The sequence below is a fragment of the Crinia signifera genome, chromosome 7 (genome assembly GCF_055691185.1).
Source record: "Crinia signifera chromosome 7, ASM5569118v1, whole genome shotgun sequence".
NCBI classification, from domain to species: Eukaryota; Metazoa; Chordata; class Amphibia; order Anura; family Myobatrachidae; genus Crinia; species Crinia signifera.
The window spans coordinates 65394448-65409222 of NC_139223.1; the positions used below are offsets into that span (position 1 = coordinate 65394448).

Sequence of the window (14775 nt, forward strand, 5' to 3'; positions counted from 1 at the left end):
TGAAGTTGTTCAGCACCATTGAAAACAATTGAATTCTCCTTGCTTTCATCACTGTTTTGTTGTTGTTTTATTTGGAATGGTGTGATCCTGACTTTTGTATTTGTGTTGGTTTTAGTTTAGAGCCAGTTTGAGAGACTCTTGTGCTGAGTATATGGATTTTGTTGAAGAAGCTTGTTAAATGTATATTGATAGAACAAAGCTACATTCACATGTTTCACTTTAGCTTCTAAACATATTACAGCACTTAGCTTAAAAGTGGGAGATGTATTATGTGGTGATAAGTGTCAAACTAGATCCAGCATAATTTTTACTTGTATCAATCTATGAAGTGCATTAAAGCTTTTACTGTAGGAAAAAAAAATGTTTCTCTATGTACTTTGAGTTTGCATTCTTGGAAAGAGATCGCTGTTGCCATACAGTTGCAGTCTGTTTATTGTCATACTGGCGCTATTACCTAACTTATGTGTCGTGCGCACACTGACTGGGTGAATGCGCCCTCCTCCTTGTATGAGATTTCAGTTTTTGTGAGGTCTTGTGCATGCTCATTGGTGCAGCCACTCATAGAACATCGGCACTACAGGACAGAGATAGCTGGAGCGGACCAGGTTCATCCCTCCACTACGGCCGTCAAGGTTTTAATACATCTCAGAATTCTTGCTTCTTGTTTAGCCTTGGTAAGCAATGAAGAAGCAGCAGCATTAACAGGACAATATGCGCCAGTATAATAATACTTCCCTAAAAGTATGCATACAGTATATGTATTGGACCTATCTGAGCAGCATGTAAGGTCGGATACGCACTATGCTATATATTATACACATGGTATAATGGGCTGAATTCAGCATGGATTGCAAACTGAAGAGAAAGCCGCTGTCTGCGATCCAAAAGTCACCACCCAGTAAAAGAATAAACGTCCGGTGCTAAATTGCAACAGAATCACAAATAGCCATGTATTCGTAGATTAATTTGACACACGAAGAGTTTTTTACATCCGAGTAAGTCGCTTCCGCTAATCTGCAAAAGAACCAGGCTTGCAGTGGGCATCGCTGACGCCAAAGACCCACCCCACAAAAAAATTGCCATGTTTGCGTTTTCACAAACCTACCCAGGATTTAGGAGTGGAAAACAGTGTTTCTGCCCCTGAACTGTCTTTCTGTTAATAAACCTCTATGCATACAGATGTTTATTCCCAGTATGATGAGGTACATGCGCAATGCAAGGCGCAGTCATTCAATAATCGGCTGTCCCATCTGATTTTCTGCACTTTAGATAGGCCTATCCACAGAGCGAAGCAGTGTATATTACATGCTGTATGTAACAATACATTGCACCATCGTATGAAGGATTGTGTATGGCGGCATGATGTATCGTTGCATCGCGTCACACAGTTGCTGGGACATACCTCGTTCTAGTGTGTATCCAGCTTTAGTGTCAAGGCCTATGTATTGCTTGTGTCCTCTTTGGATTTTGTATGCTTTCGGTCCTTGTATTTATAATCATATTTTTAATGTCAAAAGGTTATTTGGTACTTATGTATCATCTGGGCTCCCATGTTAAATGCACCCAATTTTTTCATACCCCTACTATCCAACTACGCATGGAGTTGAATTTATATAGTGTGGTGAGCCACCGTGCCCGAAGCGTGGCGAGCGGACGCGATCTCTTAAGAAAAATGTGAGCCCAGATATTACATAAGTACCGGTTATTTTGTTATTCAATATCCATTATATCACTTCAAATTGTTTCCTAATCACTGATTTTCTGCATACAATATATGGTTTTCCTGGATACAATGTGTGGGCGATGTGTGCTTACTCCCTAAACAATCTAGTCAGATCACTTCAGGTGGCCATATACTACTGTGTAATACTCTCTCCAGGCACTCTGCAGCCCCTAGGGCTTATTTGCTCTGGTACCCTCCAGATAGGCCTTAGGGCCATATGTATCAAGCTTCACAAAGTGATAAAATGGAGAGTGATAAACAACCAGCAAATCAGCTCCAACGTGTCATTTTTCAAGCTCAGCCTGTAGCATGACAGGTAGGAGCTGATTGGCTGGCTGTTTATCACTCTCCATTTTATCACTGTGTGAAGCTTGATACATCTGGCCCTTAGTCTGTAGTATATAGATTGTTATGCAGGATGGAGTTTTATGGTTACATTCTGCAGTGGCTATAGATTGAAGTGCCAATTCTCACCATCCCCCATTGTCCTTTGGTTTCTTTCAAAGAATTGCCCACATCTCCAATAGATTCCCCTCCCAGCAGCAGTAAACCTATAAACTGTGTAAAGTTTAGTTCCTATTGCTTAGAGGGGAACGTTGATTCCAATTGCCCCTCCCATACACACACACACACACTGTGCTCCATATGCCAATAGCACAGCATTCTCTGGTGCTGTATCAGTAGCGATATTGATGGTCAGATGCCACGGCATACTGAGCAAGTGCCAGAGCGCAGGAGGAATTCCGTATTGCTCTTGTGCAGAACTGGTTTACATTTAAAATGCTGGCGGATGCGATAGGACCGCACAGTCACATCAGTTGCATTCATGTTCGCAACTTCTATGTTTGTACCAGTTACAAGACAATTTACATGCATTTCTACCAGAAGTGATATGGAAATGGAATCTTAGTAAGTCGCTCTGAAATAGAGCATAGCATCAGTATTTAATGTAAAATCCATATTAAAAGCTACTGCACATTGTAGTATACCTTTTTTTTTTTTTTAATGCAGTTTAAAATATTCTTGATTGGCAGCTGAGATGATGATCGATCATATATGCTATATGCCCCCACTGTGCATAGTATGTGGAAATAATACGCATTTACAGTTTTTGGGGGAGATTCAGTTGTCTGGTAGCCCATTACTTGCCACACATGTTGTGCCTAAATGCACCAGATTTAGAAGTTTTTTTTTTTAAAGCTAAACCTGTGCATCGCAATCACAGTTGGGTCTAAATTCAAGTGCTATTTGCTTAGATTTCCGCCTCCCCTCGCGGGGTGCGCTATGCTCGCCACGCTTCGGGCTCGGTGGCTCGCCACACTATATGAAATCAGCTCCATGCCGACATGGATAGTGGGGGTATGAGCGTACTAACTATAGTGGGCGCCCAACTAACATATAAGTCCCGACACAACTTCTATTTGTGTTTATCTATACACCTTTTGCAAACTGCATAAAATCAAACCTACATCTATGTTGTCTCCATAAACACATTAGTATAAAGCTGTGTACACACTGTGCAATATCGCTGGCAATATGGTCTCTGAGCGACCATGTTGCCATTGATTTGTTTGTGCTGCAGTGATATATCGCTGGGTGCACGCTCCCATGTTCAGCACCCTCATAATCGCTGCTCCAGCGATCAGCTGTTTCCCTCTGCGGCTCCCCCGGCAGAGTCTCCTGTTCATCAGAGACCATCAACATCCCATCGTCAATAGAACTCCTATCTTTGAAAACATACCTCAATATGGCCACAAACTGGCCTGCTACACGCTATAGGGGGACATTTATTAAGATGGGAGTTCTATGTCACGTGGGATGTTGCTATGGGCAACCAATCAGATACAATCTATCTTCTAGAAGGTGCTAAAAAAAATAAGTAGTATCTGATTGGTTGCCCATAACATCCCATGTGAAGCAGTGTGAAGTACATAACAATTGCCTGGCTTGTTTTCAATGATACTTCCAAGTTCCAGACTGGAAGCTACTGTATGTCTGCACAAGAACTGATGGTTAAATACACAATTCTTAATCCACATGCTGCCCGAAAGGCCAACTTGCCCTATATCTCATTGTTTGTCCTTTCGTGCTACAGCATTGTGTGCTTCCATATTTGTTGCGAGTTGGGGAAAGGCTGTTTCCTGTTTCTGCATAACAATGCTCCCATGCAGAGTGTGAGGTCTATGAAACAATGGTTAGCTGAAGTTGGTGTTGAAGATCTTGGCTGGCCTGCACAGAGCACTGACATCAGTCCCTCTGTACACCTTTTGAGAAGAATTGAAGTGTATTTGGAGAGCCATGCCTTCTTTCACAACGTCTTGAGCCCAACCTCTTTGAAGCACTTGTGACTAATGGTTGTGTGTCTCTGCAGCAATGTTCCAAACTCTAATGGTATTATTGCCAGGAGAGTGGAGGATGCAGTGTTGTGGAGCAACTCCTTACTAATGAACATATAACAAGAACATGGACAACAAGCACATATAGGCATAATGTTTAAGTGTCTACATTTTAGCCATGTAGTGTAACTAATGTGTTCTGTTCCGTGGATGCTGCAGTGGTTTAGACCAGTGGTTCTCAAACTGTGGGTACTGACCCCAAAGTAGGTCACAACTCCATTTTGCTGACCATCACACTGATTAATTTCTTTGTCAGTGATCCAATGAGTCTGAAAAATCACATTGAATTGGCTGTTATTTCAGACTCCTTGTATAATTTTTGCCACAAGGAGTCTGAAGTGAGAGCTGTTCACACTGTGCCATCTTCTGACCACAGGTGTGTGGTAACCTTCTGGTAACTTGCTGCTGGGGTCCTTTTACTTATTATTGTCTGATGGGGTCACAGCAAAATAGTTTGAGGAACCTTGGTTTAGACGGAACTACTGTTTATCCTGCCATTTTACTATTCTCGCGTCCAATTAGTTCTGAGGCCTTTATTTGTTGATAATATACAGATGTGCCCACTTCTATTCCCAGATCACACCAAATAGCCCTGTTTGGCACTCGACAGACATTGCTGCTAATCGGCGTCATGCTTCCAGCCGGAGAGTTTTGAATGTTATTCTCGTCAGTAATGCGGCAGTGAGCCACAGCTCGCAGAGTTGTGCTTCTTCTGCCGCTTTTTTACTATCTTGTGATAAAAGTGCTAATCCTAAATTCCCAGAATTCTGTATGTAACCTGGGAAGCTATAAGGTGACCAAGTTAATAACGTCAGAAATAGGTACGAGAGTGTGAGAATCGCTGCCCAAGAGTGGGGCATTTGCCACACAGCGTAAGTAGGCTAGGTGTAGGGGACACAGCTGTAAGCTGTCTTCTTCAAGCTGCAAGTGGTGCGGTGATATCACAGCAATGTCCTGCGGTGAGTATACTTTCTGTATTTTCTCTACGTAATCTGCTTAATTGCTCTTTCCCTTTCTGCTTCAAATTGGAACATTTTAAGTAACAATTTGGCACTTAGCTTTGTCTGGCTCCTAAACCATATATCATACTGTAGAACCGCAGCAGTGCTTCCACTTACGTACCGTATGTCTATTGCTTATTCTAGTTGTAACATTGGTGGCTATTAATACTATTTTCTAATGTGTATATAAAATACACTGCTCAAAAAAATAAAGGGAACACTAACGTAACACATCCTAGATCTGAATGAATGAAATAGGGAGGATGTATCATGCCTTGGAGAGTATTTGAAGCTGGGTACACACTGTCTGATTCCTGGCACCGCCGATATTGATACCTATATTGGCGGTGCACGGTGGAATCGCATTAAGCATACGCACTGACCAATATAATTTACTATATTGGTCAGTGATGTCACCAGGAGCCCTGTTCCATACATGCAGTCGCTGACTATGTTGTCAAATTGAGCTGCATGTACAGATGACGGGGAGGGTTTTTAACAATGCACAGAAGAGTGCATCGATAATGATATTGAGCATACACACTGGCCGATATTTGTGGTGTATCGTTAACAATATGGGTATTGTGCATATCGTTAATGATATATCGCTCAGTGTTTGCCCGGCATAAGGTGAAGTTGCCATCAAGTAGCTTCTAACTGTCATTTCCTAGACTGCGAATAAAGCAGAGTACACACTAGACAATTTTGTCGGTTCCCAGGGATCAGATTGACACGTGGGGCACCTCGTCGTGTGTACATGCTATGTCACAGACTATGCCTGCTCGCTTCTTCAGCAACATCCTCTATCGGCCCTGCTGGACCATACTGATGAATGCATGCACGCTGCCATCAATGCCCGCATATGCAAGTGTGTGTGCACTTTGCGGGATCCTGTCGCCCATGATGTCACCCAGCTTTAGGAGCTGATTGATTGCAATGTTTATTTTCTCGGTCATCCATCCTGGTGACACAGCTAACCATGGGATGTAGGAGGGTCCGCATGAGACGGGCACCTATTCTAAGTCTTTGAGAGGCAGGCTTCTCCCTTCTGCATCCCAGCATTCCTCTGTTCGTTTTTGGTGCCCACCGGAGTGGGTGCTATGCTGAGGGGATGCTGGACCCCCGCGATGGTGGCCACCATTTTGAAAGGGTTTCCAGGCTGAAATCCTTATGGAGATGAAGCCTGTTACAAGAGCCCAGTGCAACTGGGCATATCCAAATGATCCTGTACTGAGGGGTGACACTTGAAGGCACAAGAAACACTTGATGGGAGTGGCTTGCAGGGGGAGGGTGCCAAAACAGCTTCCCTCCCTGCTGCAGCAGGGACTTGGTCGCTTCCTTCACTCTGAACTGGCGCACTTTTTGCCAACACTGTGTGGAACTGAAAGGGAGATTTCTTTCTGCAGACCTGAGTGACAGTTTCTTCTGAAGCAGCACTTTCCCCGGTGACCGCTGAGGGTCCATTACAGTAGCACAGACAGATAAGTACACGGCTATATTATTCTGTACAAATGCCTGATGTTTGCACTGTGTGTGTTATCACGACAGAAAGGTGTAGTGCTGCTGTTTTGGGGAGGGAGCGTCTGCCATGTTAATTAACTGCAAGTTTTGCAGAGTTAAATTAACTGCTGAACAGATGGACCAGGGGGATTTGTGCCCTGCATGCGAATTTGTGCCCAATGGCGCTCAAGCACAGAGGTCGGAGCAGCAGGAAAGGTGGTGGCCCTGGGGAGGTCTATGACTGCCTTGGTACAGGCTTTAAATAGACAGAGGGATGAGTTGGTTAGGTCTTCTATGCCATTCTCACCTTCACAGCCTTCTGTGGGCTCTATTACCCCCTCTCATGGGGATCCTGCCTTATTACAGGTGATGCAGGACACGGCTCAGTGTCCACAAAATGAATAATTGATACTTATGTATTATCATGGCGCCCAGATTTTCTACATACGGAAGAGTAGTGAAATCGCATCGCATGTATGGCATATAATGCGATGGGATGCGATTTTTATATCACACCCTATCTTTTTAATGGTCTATACCACTAAATGACCTAAAAATGCCATTTAGGGTAGCCCCCACTATCCACGTCCCCCCCCCCCCCCCCCCACTATCCACGTAATCCCGAAGCGTGTTAAGCGGGGTCGGAACACGTCTTCCGACTTTTTTCATACCCCCACTATCCACGTCGGCGTGGAGTTGATTTTATATAGTGTGGCGAGCCACCGAGCCCGAAGCATGGCGAGGGGACGCGGATTACTTCACAGGTATACCGCGTACCCTCGCGGGGCTCGCTGCGCTCGTCCAATAGAGGAAAATTTGCCAGAGGGAAAATTTCCCTCTGGCAAATTTCCCTACCTTTGCCAGAGGGAAAATTTCCCTCTGGCAAAGATAGGGCTCCAAGGTCCCGTTTTGACCTCTGGCAAAGGTAGGGCTCCGAGGTCCCGTTTCCGGGGTTTTGGAATGTGGAAGTGGACTTCCTCTGCAGAGCAGAACTGCTGGAAGGGTAATGGGCATTGCATCTGGAGGTGTTCCAGGACATTGCATCCCTTTGGGGGCTCTCAGAGGTGGATTTGATGGCATTCAGACACAATGGTCAGGCACCCAAGTTCTGCTCGCGAGCCAGGGATCCGACAGCGTGGGCAGTGGATGCCATGACAGTTCCGTGTTTCAGCCTCGCATATGTATTCCCTCAGTTTCCCATGATTGCTCAGGTCCTCAGAGTGAGGATGCAGGTGTTGAGGGTCATCTTGATAGCTCCAGATGGGCCCAGGAGGTCTTGGTATTCAGACATACTGAGGTTGTTGAAAGTGTTGTGGCATCTTCCTCTTTGTCCAGACCTACTCAAGCCAGGACCCTTCCTACAACAGGACCTAACTCCTCTCAATTTGACGACCTGGCTTTTGAGACCTTGTTAAAGAAGAAAGGTTTCTCCGGTGCAGTTATCAGAACTATGATCCGCGTTCAGAAACCTGTGTCAGCAGCCAATTATCGTAGAGTCTGGGAGACATATATAAGGTGGTGTGAACGACCGAGAGATCACACTTCTAGATTTAAAGTCACTAGGCTTTTTTGGCTGGGTTAAGTCTGCAGTCTTTGAAGGTGCAGCTATCTGCCTTGTCTATCTTTCAAAGGAGAGTGGCTCTTTTATGGGAGGTGCAAACTTTCTTCCAGGGAGTTATATGGATTAAGCCTCCATATAGACAGGCGGTGGCACCTTGGGGTCTGTTTCTGGAGTTGTCGGATCTGCAAAAATCTCCATTTGAGCCGTTAAGGTCAGAAAATTTCTTTCTTGGAAGCTGACTTTTCTATTGGCTATCGGAATTGGGGGCCTTGTCTTGCAAATCTCCTTTTCTGGTATTTCATGAGGATAGGGCTGTTCTGGGAACGGTGCTTAAATTTCTACCGAAGGTAGTGTCAAACTTTTATTTGAACCAGGAGATTGTGCTATCGGTGTTTTGTCCTCCAGAGGAGGCAAGAAATAGGGCCAAACTAAAGAAATTGGATGTGCATTTATGTGGACAGAGTGTAGGAATTCCGTAAGACTGGATTGTTATTGGTACTGTATGAGGAACATAAGAGAGGGTGCCCAGCTTCTAAGCAAGCCATTGCTAGATGGTAATGGTCGATCATTGCCTTTGCTTATACTAAAGTTGGCAGGCCAGTTCCCTCCAGGATTAATGCCCATAACACAAGGTCGGTTGCTTCCTCTTGGGCTGTGCGTTACAGGGCTGCCACCTGGTACTCTGTTCACACCTTTACCAAATTCTACAGGTTCCATGAGGACGCTTCATTTGGGCGAGCAGAGATGAGAACTGCAAACCTGAGCGTACCCTCCCAAAGGACCGGCTCTTTAAGTCCCATGGTTAGCTGTGTCACCAGGATGGATGGCAGAGAAAAGGGGATTTTTGTTGGAACTTACCGTTCAAATCCCTTTCTCCGAGTCCATCCTGATGACACAGCGATCCCTCCCTTACGCTCAGTAAGTTATACAGTTTCATGTGATTTGTCATTTTATATAGTTATTATTTGATTGTGCATATTAATATGTTCAGGCGTTGTACTGAGTAATATATCCTAGTGTGCTCTGTAAGTTGAACTGAGGAATGCTGGGATGCAGAAGGGAGGAGCCTGCCTCTCACTCAAAGACAGCATAGGTGCCTGGCTCCTACGGTCCCTCCTACATCCCATGGTTAGCTGTGTCACCAGGATGGACTCGGAGAAAGGGATTCGAGCAGTAAGTACTTACAAAAATCCCATTTTCTCTAGTTTATCTCTGTCCAAGGCTTGTTACATCCCCCCCATAACAGCAGTGAAAAACTTTATATGCTCTTGTTTCTTTTTTTTGTTTTTTGCTACAAGTAGTTCATTGCAAGAAAATGTCTAACAAAGGAAGCCATCGTTTCCTGTGACAGCACACCCACTCACATTTTACTAGCCTTTGAGTTGTGATGCATTGTGTTGTAACACAGTTTTCAAAATGCTCTTTTACCCATTCATTGCATCTAATGAAAGATAAAGTTAACTGGAATGGCCTCCCACAGGTATTTGACATTAAGGGGGTGAGTCAGATGTTTTTTTGGGGCACCCACTTTAATTGTTTGGATCTGGCGGGTATGGATCATTGGATAGACAGTGTCTATGTTGATATCTAAAGGCTCGGCATTATCAAAAGATCGACATATGAAAAGGCTAACATGCGTCTTCTACGTCAATGTTGACACCTGCGCACGTGGACCCCCAAGTAGTGTAGTGTGTACCCTCGCATGTCTACTCTTACTGTGAAAGAAAGTGCAAAACTCATGTCAACATGTCCGTATGGTAGGGAATACAGGGGCCCCTCTATATAGTTTTAGCTATTTAAAAAATTATGGCGGCAGAATGCCGCCATCATGCTTTGGGAGGATTAGAGGTTAGGCTTAGGCGCTAGGGGAAGATTTAGAGTCAGGTTGCAGGGAGGGAGGGTTTAGTCACCTATTTTTTTAGTTTGTAGACTTTATTTTATTTTTTCACCCCTGCAATAAAGGTTTTTTTAATATGTTTTTAATGTATACATAAATAAAGTGTTGTCTTTTTTTTATTTTTTTGAGAAATATACTTCTAGGGACTATGTATGAACTATGGAGATGTCTAACATCACACAAAAACTACTACACCTCATTACACCACCCGATTTTCAGATCACATGCAGCATGCAATTTATCGCAAGATTGTATATACATCGAATGAGTGAAAAAGCACTTCAGATGCGATTTATCGCAGGGGAAGCTTCAAGGGAAATGAAAGCACGGCATCGCGTCTGATCGCCCTAGTGTATGGGCAGCATAAGTTTAAGGTGGGTACACACGGAAACATGTGGGAAGCGTTCTGACTTCGTTAACGAGTTTATCGTGCGTACACACCGAACAATTTGATACACTTGCATGCAGGAAAGATCATAGACCATCGTTAACAATTTCCGGGTACTCGCATCGTTAACTATGCACGGAACGATTTGAACAATTGGTTGTTCCCATGAATTGGGAACGCCCCCATCGGGCTTCAAATCTATCCGTGTGTACCCAGCTTTACTGTATATCTTTTCTGTAAGCTGTGCAGGCGGATAGGGCATTTTCTATGCCATCACACTAGATGGCTTAGAAAATGCCCCTACAATGCTCTGTGTGCAAGGACCATAGCGACAGCAATGCGAGGCCCCGCGCTTCGCTATCACCCAGCGATTAATATCCAGCATGCAGGATAACTATAATAGCTGCTGTCCGGGCCGGTTTTCTCACCGGATAACACTGGCCCTGACAGATCGGTCAGCGGCACATCGCTATGCAGCGCTGTGTGCTGAGCGAACTAGCATCGCTCAGCTACATCTCCCCATGTGTAGGCCCTATAAGACATTTGCCATGTAATTCCCGTAACTTGTCAGCTTTCTGTTTTTTACAGTTTTTTCATTTGATAAGAATAATGAAAATAAAGCCGTAAATCCGAAATTTACAAGCCAAACCGTTTTGTAGGCTCAGTGTTATTCCCTTAGCTCTGCCCATGCAGCATTCAAATGATTGACTGATACACAATGCTACAGTGGCTGGGTCGTTTTTGCGGGATGTACACTTGCAGTTCTATTAAATCTCGTGGTTTTTTTTTTTTTACGGCAGACAGTTACATTGGGCAGGAATGGGATCCCGGTTTCATTCCGTTACCGCTGTTCACTGTCATTATTTAGCTTGGCTTGCATTTCATTTTTCACTTGCTCGTTTTCTGAGGGATCTAAGAGATTCCTGGAATATCATTCATGAACATGGCTTTTTTGAGACTTCCCTTGAGGATCACACAGAGTATTAAGTTTATCTTTCCAGCGATAGAACGGTTAGCTTTATCATTGGGAATCTAATTAAGTATAATGAAAAAAAGGCCAGGGGTAATTCTAGGCCGGCTTCCTGTAAACAGAAGGTGCGTGGCTGAATAACGTGAGGAAACTGGTGGGGGCAGGTTTTCTCATAAGCGGCATAATGCAATGGTAAATCAAATCCTGAAGTTTTATTGTATTTTTTTTTTTTTTTTTTTCATTTTGTATACAGCCTACATTACGCCGATCTTTAGAAAAGTATTTTAATCTGGAATATATTTGTTTGGCAGCTGATTGTGTTCCAGTTTAAACAAAATATTGTGTTGAACAACACATTGGTAATAATTTGACATAATGTGAATGAAGTGTTCATCACATTCTGCTTTGACTGTGTGAGGGGTGTTCCCATATAAGGGGGAAATCATGCTCTAAAAAATCAAGACCTACATTTTATTGCGTTTAACCATTTGCATGACCAGATATTTATAGATCTTTGTAACAAGGAAACCTTACAAACTTGTCCTGGACTTATGCATCATGCTTCCCATGTTGCATAATCTTATGGTTTGCGGCTATGGGAGGTATTCAATTAGTCCATTTCCCTATTTAATTGCTGCAGTTTCCCTTCAATAAAAATTCTAATTCGCCAATCCATGTCTTTTTCGACCGACTGTTTTAACAGATTACTAGTAAATTAAACAATGATGGCTTCAACATAGTTATGTAATCAAAGTCCTGATTTGCAGCGCTATAGATCCGGATTAAATGATTGCCTATTATTCAGCTCTAAAATGACACCGGGCCTGATACATAGGGAATACGGTCATTTGGTCTACAGCATGATGGTCGACACATATGCATTAGGTTAACAATAAAAAGGTTGACTTTTTTTTTTTTTTTTTTTTTTTTTTTTTACTGATTTTGGAGCCGACAGGCGGTATTTCATGTCCTACCATCCACTAGAGCAGGGCTGGGCAACACCAGCCCTCCAGATGTTAGTAAACTACACATCCCAGGATGCTTTGCATTAGTTTTGCTATGTGGCCATGCTGAAACTGATGCAAGGCATGCTGGGATGTGTAGTTCATCAACATCTGGAGGGCCGGTGTTGCCCAGCCCTGCACTAGAGCGTGGAGGGAGAAGGAAAGTGTGGCCAGCCTAGCGAGGCACCATGTCCGAAGCATAGCGAGCCATGCGAGGGGACGTGGTGCTATGTTTCAGTGTCCATGTCGACTGTGTCGACATGTGACTGAAAAAAAAACCCAGTGAAAACACCATTTCAACCTTTTTACTGTTGACCTGACACTTGTGTCGACCTGACCCTGTCGACCGAATGCTTGTCGGCCAACCTGTTGTAGACCAGATCCACACCCATTCATTAGTGACTGTGCAACACTTCGTTGAGTGGAAGCAGATCTTAAACATACGCTAATGCCCAGCCGCAGGGATTTGTACAGAGGTGCCCACTAAGGGCATCTCTGGTCTGCTACTTGCATACAAATACATACCGTTGGCCCTTTCAGCAAGACTTGGTTGCATGCACAACTATGCCACACAAAATGGTCATGACTCACCTGCATTTGCCTCCCACAAACACTCTAATCTGTCCGTTATTTTGCAAAGAAAGCATCATTGTAACCCCTATTGCTAATCAATCGCAGTATATATAAATAGTAAGAATTCAAACCAGCTAGCTTGTTAATGGTTCTATGTGACACTGCCACATACCGGAGTTTGTATCTCTCATCGCAGTGAAGAGCTGAGCACTTTGAAAATAATGACTTTCTTTGTGTCTGCAAATTAATAGAAAGCTCTTTATTCTGCAGATTGGAAAGATTACAGGCCACCAATTCTATGTAAAATCCAGAACTCCGCCTAATATTTTCTATTCTGCACAGTGTCTGCTTTGTCTTTCAGCTTTCCTCTTCCCGGTGTCTGGGGATTTCAGAGAAAATAGTTTGGCACAATTTGTCAAAACACCCGTGATACTAAACTGCTATATTCTGCGCTTGCAGCAAGACAAATGCTGAGGAGGGTTTTTAAACTCTTTCTGAAAAATATCCTGCTGATCCTATCTGTTTATAGTCTTACCTCAGCACTAGCGTAAAATAAAGGGGACCCGCGTTCATTACTGCATTGTCCTCGGGGATGAGGATTACATTCACCACAGTACCACGCAGTCATCAGTCAGAATACAAATTGTGTTGTACCTAAAGTGACCAAAAGGACCACAGATCCGATTGTGTGGTGATCAGGCAGAATGACCAGATGGTAATATCTGTGTCTGTGGGTCTCTGTGATATGTGCACTAGATGCATTTTGGATGCAAATACATTTGTCAACGCTATTACTAATTACTTTTTTTTTGTACTGCAACATTGCATTGTGGGTCTGCTTACCTCCTGTGTTTAGATCGTCAAGCGGAACCGTTTATTTTGCTTTCCCCAGCTTATTGCTCAATTCTGCTCTGGTCTCTTCACAGATCTATCTAGGGACCAGTTCTGGGTTATATTAAAGAACAATTAAACGAACATTGGCCAGTGCTATACACAAATTCTGGTTGCCATGGCAATATAGGAATGCAATATAGGAATGCACCCAGGCGACTCGAGCATGTTCCCATTCTGTGCTCCATTACTCTTTTCCTTACTAGAAGCTGCCGAGAGCTAGATACAACTCTCCACGGTGTATACTAGGCACCCGGTTCTCGGAGGGGACCGCATTATTAAACACTGCTGTTAAGGGCCCTACATACGAAGAGATTCATAACAGGAGATTCAGCATGAGAGATTTCCCTCTCTCAGATAATTAGCTACATACAGAGATTTGTGATGGGAGATTCAGTTTGGGGGATTTCAAATCTTTTACAACTGTCACAGAAAGTGACGTAAAAAACTGCACTTCATCACAAAAATAATGTTATATGGTATAGACAGTAATTTCCTAAATACATTTCCTTAACAAATAAGGCAACCCCCCCCCCCCCCGGCAAACTTTTTTAAAGCGGGAGACAAAAAATAAATACTTACCCAGTCTGGACTCCAGGAGAGGTGCTGCTGGACGCCGGGGATCGCAGAGGCTTCTAGGCGGCTGCGGACTGGTGCGCTGTCGGGTCCTGATGCTGTACGCCCGTCCTCTTTTAGCTGGTAGCCGGTACACACCACTGGGGACCGCAGCGAGAATGTGTTTGTTTGACCTTCTCGGCTCCTCCCTCGAACCGGTAGTTAGTCCCGCCCACCAGCCGATCCTGGCTCCTGATTGGCTGGTGGGCAGGACTAACTTCCAGTTCAGGGGAGGAGACGACCATGTCAACACACC

At 44.0% G+C, this 14775-nt stretch overlaps 1 protein-coding gene across 1 annotated transcript in view; it reads left to right on the top strand.

Moving 5' to 3' along the window:
* The window catches only part of MOSMO (modulator of smoothened), a 47028-nt gene that overhangs the window by 1174 nt on the left and 31079 nt on the right, over positions 1–14775 (top strand). The window lies entirely within an intron of this gene.